Source organism: Schistosoma mansoni, chromosome 1 (genome assembly GCF_000237925.1).
Source record: "Schistosoma mansoni strain Puerto Rico chromosome 1, complete genome".
Taxonomy (NCBI): domain Eukaryota; kingdom Metazoa; phylum Platyhelminthes; class Trematoda; order Strigeidida; family Schistosomatidae; genus Schistosoma; species Schistosoma mansoni.
The window spans coordinates 46459345-46465061 of NC_031495.1; the positions used below are offsets into that span (position 1 = coordinate 46459345).

Sequence of the window (5717 nt, forward strand, 5' to 3'; positions counted from 1 at the left end):
GCTCCAATTGACTCATGATCTTAACTATTCAATATGAACAGTGTTTCACCTTCCTTTACCTCCATTATATGTATTATATATATTTTTTTCTGTTTGTCTTCTTATCATTCATTTCATTCATGCATAAAAAACACTATGTTATTTGTTAGTTGACCTAATAAATCCACATTTAATTAAGTTCTCTAACTATTTTCATTTATTTACTCATTTATTCGTGAAAATAAAAAGAATTACAAGTCATTCAACTGAATGATAAAAATAATAAGCAGTAGAATTAAAAGGAACCGATAAAGTATATCCATATTACTACTTACATCCATGTAAACATACACACACAGAGACAGGGAGAGAACGAGAGAGGGAGATAGAATTATACAAACATAGATACTCATAACATCTAAAAGAAAAAAAAATGAGAGATTTGATGATGAGTAGAGTTAGGGTCAACAACCAGACTAGCTGAATGTTGTCAATATAAATCAATTGATAAGTGTGAACATGTATTACCTATTATAGATGACTGATGAATAGGGTCAAATGGAAATTTTATTTTTATATTATTCATTTGACTTCTTTTTTTTTGTTTTAAGATAACATTTAAAAAAAAATGGTGTCAATTTAATATGAGATAGATACAGTGAACATATTATAACAGGGACTAGTGTTAATCAATGGGAAAATAACATTATCAGATATATATATATATATATATATATATATATATATATATAGGTTAAGTACTCTGACGCGAGACTGGTAGGTCCTGGGTTCGAATCTCGCTCGCGAGGTGGGATCGTGGATGCGCACTACTGAGGAGTCCCATAATAGGACGAAACGGCTGTCCAATGCTTTCAGGTTTTTGATGGTGGTCTAGTTTCAATTGACTCATGATTTCAACTATGAAGGACTATGAACTATTATATCCTGGAATGCTTTGTCTGTCCACATATAGTTATAGACATTTCCAAGTATCAAGTCCTGGAATCCACTGATAATTACAACCTAGATAATACCGAGACAATTTTCTTAGTATGCACAAAAATAACAACAGGAACTGATCGAATACGCCTCATAATACTTAAAACTGGAACACTCAAATTTTTACATGTATATAAGTAATGTATCAAAAACATGACATCTGGAAGAATATGCAAAAGACAATAGTAAAAACAGTGGGGTAAAATTCGTCTAAAAAGGTTTATTGCATCAATAGAATTTTGAAAGTTGAACTCATAAGTCCATCTAAGCTAGACCACCATTGAAAACCTGGAAACATTAGACGGTCGTTTCGTCCAAATATGGGACCCTTCAAAAGTGCCAACTCACGATCCCACGTCTGGGACCCGTACCCAGGACCTTCAGTCCAGCGCACGAATGTCTAACCTCTAGACCACTGGACTGGCATACAATGGTGTTAACGTCTAACTTCATTAAAATTTATTTATATTTCCACGTCCAAACTTTACGCCATTTGATAAATTTTGTTAGACGATAAGTGAGAATCTGAAATCATTGGACGAATGTTTCGTCCTAATGCAAGGCACATGATCAGTCTACATCAATAATCTCTCTGACGATTGAATTCAGGAACTTCAACCCTTGAGCTGGTCGCCTAGAATTAAGATCACTGAGTTACCAGCCAATAGTTTAGATTTATAGCGGCACTCAGTTTCCAACACCATTAAAAAAATATGAAAGTGACCTTATTCCTAATTGAACTAAATGATTTAAATCTCTAACCATAGATACTAAAGTTTTTTGAAAAATTATTCAATAATTTTGACCAGTACCATGTAAATCACAATAGTTGTTAACATGTAAAGCATGATATAAACTAATATTCGTAGCTTTAAGTCCATTAATTATATTATTACTATACATATACATAACGTGGAGAACTACGAAAGCCATCATTCAGAAGATACAGGTGTTTATTAACAGTTGTCTACGCAAAATACTTCGGATCCGTTAGCCAGATACTATCAGCAACAAGCTACTGAGGGAGACAACAAACCAGATTCAAGTGGAGGAAGAAATCAGGAAGAAGCACTGGAAGTAGATAGGACACACATTGAACAAATCACCTAACTGCCTCACAAGACAGGCCGTTACTTGGAGTCTTCAAGGTCAAAAGAGAAGAAGAAGATCAAAGAATACATCACGCCAAGAAATAGAGACAGACATGAAAAGAATGAACAACAATTGGATAGTACTAGAAAGGAAGGCCCAGGATAAAGTGGGTTTTAGAATGCTGGTCGGCGGCCTATACTCCGTTGGAAGTAACAGGCTTAAGTAAGTAAGTATACATAACATCTATGAAAAATATTTCATTTTCCAATGATACTCTTATCTTACTATCTACTTTATAAGTAGTATCTATACTAATAGTAGTATGAGTAATTATCATAAACTGATCATTCATCTAAATGAACAATTAAGTGAACATATTTCAAGAGAAAAAAAGGAAGAGAATCATCTAAATGGAGATACCATACACAAAATAAACTATAAAGCTCATAAGCTGATAACTTTATTATACTCATATGAATTTTATAACTTTCATTTGGATCATTCCCTTGTTTATCCTGATAGAATAATAATTAGAAGGCATATGTTTACTCATTTATTTCTTTGTTGTTACCTTAATTATTTGTTTCATTCTGGAGCATTGTTTGGATTAGATGAAACTAAATCTGCTGAGTAAGAAACGTAGGAAGATTGTCTACTCAACTATTTATCTATCTATCTATCTTCCTAACTACCTATCTTTACTCTACTCGTACTTCTTTTCTTCACTTAACTACATGTTTATAGATTTGTATTATTTTTATAGGCTAGTGTTTATTCGTTTGTGTGTGTGTGTGCGAGTGAGTGAGTGAGTGAGAGAGAGAGTATGGACATAAATCAAATTTAATGTTTCAATAATGCATTAACAATGATTGTTATTGATTAGATGAGACTAAAGTTTCAATGTTCAAGAATTCTTTGTTTCAATGTGATCCCTATAAATGTTTATAACTAGTCCAATTTTATACAAAAAATATAGAGAGCGTTTCTATATACCGTAAAAAAATTGTACTGTAGCAAGATCAGAATTTTCAATACAAATGTGAAGACAGTTCTACTGTATGGGGAGGAGACGTGGAAGACTACGAAAGCCATCATCCAGAAGGTACAAGTTTTTACCAACAGTTATCTACGTAAGATACTTCGGATCCGTTGACCAGACACTATCAGCAACATTCTACTGTGGGAGACAAGAAACCAGATTCCGGTGGAGGAAGAAATCAGGAAGAAGCACTGGAAGTAGATAGGACACACCTTGAGGAAATCACCCAATTGCGTCACAAGACAAGCCCTCACATGGAATCCTGAAGGTCAAAGGAGAAGAAGAAGACCAAGGAACACATTAAGCCGAGAAATGGAGACAGACATGAGGAGAATAAACAAAAATTGGATAGAACTAGAAAGGAAGGAGCAGGACAGAGTGGGTTGGAGAATGCTGGTCAGCGGCCTATGCTCGATTGGGAGTAATAGGCTCAAGTAAGTAAGAAAGTGAGCAGGTTCAAGTTACTGTTGTGTCGTAAAGTGAATATAGCCATTGCTACTACTGATTATTTTAGTACAGATATTCTAGGTTATAAATTTAGCCGATGGGGTAATTTTCATTCTTAACTGTTGTATATTATAGTTGAAATCATGAGTCAATTGAAGCTAGACAACCATCGAAAACCTGGAAGCCTTTGATGACCATTTCGTCCTATTGTGAGACTCTTCAGAAGTGCCCATCCACAATCCCGCCTCATGAGATTCCAACCCAAGACTTATCATTCTCGCGTGCGAGCGCTTAACCTCTAGACCACGATAGGATAAAATGGCCGTCCGGTGCTTCCAGGTTTTCCGTGGCTGTTTAGCTCCAATTGACTAATGATTTCAACTATAAAATTGCTAAAATCTCGACAAAAACCCCTTTCTGTCGTATATTAGTTTAAATTTATTCTCATTGATAAGATAATGTTTATTCGGGATAATTGATTATGTCCTCCTTAATATTACTGATCAGATTGTTGAACTACATATTGATGTAATGTGTAGAAAGTGAATAATATTATAAACTATGTATTATAACTTTCTATCTACTTTATAAATCAGTCTGTAATTGAGTCAAGTAAATCTGAGTTATTCACATGATGTATTCCATAGTAACTGATTGGTCACATCACAGTCACATCACTAATCAAAGATAAACCTGTCTTAAGACTCACAAAGATCCTAAGTTCGATTTCGTGCTCAGTGAATGACAAACGAATCGGGTGTATGATTCTTTTCACTAAACATTAATAATAGTAATACAGTTTCTATTTTATGTTTAAGTCAAATTATTCCCTAAAATAATTCTTTTTGTTAATACTTATAGAACTACATTTTTAAAAAGTCAATATGAAACCTTCTCTGCCCAAGACAGGGTTGGATGGAGAATGCTGGTGTGCGGCCTATGCTCCTCCACGAGGGGTAACAGGCGTAAGTAAGTAAGTAATGAAACCTTCTCATCCCCTTCACTTAAAATATAATCACAGAAAAAGTCAATAGTTTTCAACAGCCTGAAAGAAAAACAGTTACCCTTCACCAAAATCTACAAAACTCGCCATATATATTTGATTACTGATGACCACTGAAATAAAATTTGTTATTTGAAAATAAAATATTATTCGTAAATAAAGAGAATAAACTTGAACTGGGGATAGTAGTGGAATCCATGACCCACGTTTCATCCCATTTATGACAACCCAATGGCTATCTGGACTCAGTAGCTATGTTAATAACGCGTTGGACAACGAAAGCAATGAGGAACTGAATACAAGTACCGGAGTAAACATAAACAAGAGTACAGGTACATTCGGCTGAGGAGTCCCAGATTAGACAAAATACGAGTCTTGGATTCTCCTGTTAGCTACTATCTAATTTCGCTTAAGAACTCTTATGATTAAGTGGTACTGATCAGTTGCATTTTTTAACGTGGCGATTCAAATAACCTTTGCAAATGACAGAAATGAGGTTATTTTCTTTTCGCCGATATGATTTGATTCGATTGAATATTTAAAGAAAAAGCACTAACTTACATAGAATATTCACCTAGTGTTGTTTACTTGTATCTTCCCATTGTTATTTAGGACTGCAATTGATCAGTCTCTTGTTGGCATATATGAATCCTATCCGGATTGCCTCAATATTGCCTTAATTCACAAACAATAAGAGATTGATGAATTGCTGTCCTAAATAACAATGGGAAGGTACAAACAAACAACACCAAGTGAATTTAAACTTCATCTCATTGCACAAGCTAGTGGCTATCAGAACTCAGTAGCTAAGTGGTTAATGCGATTGCATTTCAAGCAAACGGTACTGGATTCGAGTCCCAGAGTGAACATCGACTTCGAGATGCAGGTACATCCATCTGATGAGTCCCAATTAGGACGAAACGCGCGTCAAACTGGATTCCACTGCTAGCCACTATCCATCTTTGATTACATAAAATATGTTTACTGTTTTGTTTCATTTCTCCTTCATTTATCTTTTTTAATAATTTAACTGAGACTATTTAAACATCATGAAAATGTTTTTGAAGATTTGAGTTATTCTCCCTTTTTTCTCTTGTGTCAATGAATGACTCACATCGAAACCTATAACTCAAATATATTAAATATGTTTTTCTTTCG

At 34.4% G+C, this 5717-nt stretch overlaps 1 non-coding gene across 1 annotated transcript; it reads left to right on the top strand.

Moving 5' to 3' along the window:
- Positions 1-5358: 5358 nt before the first annotated feature.
- On the top strand, positions 5359-5425 carry Smp_tRNA_02122_Glu_TTC.1.1. The gene has a single exon. It is a non-coding gene (tRNA).
- The last annotated feature ends 292 nt before the right edge of the window (positions 5426-5717 follow it).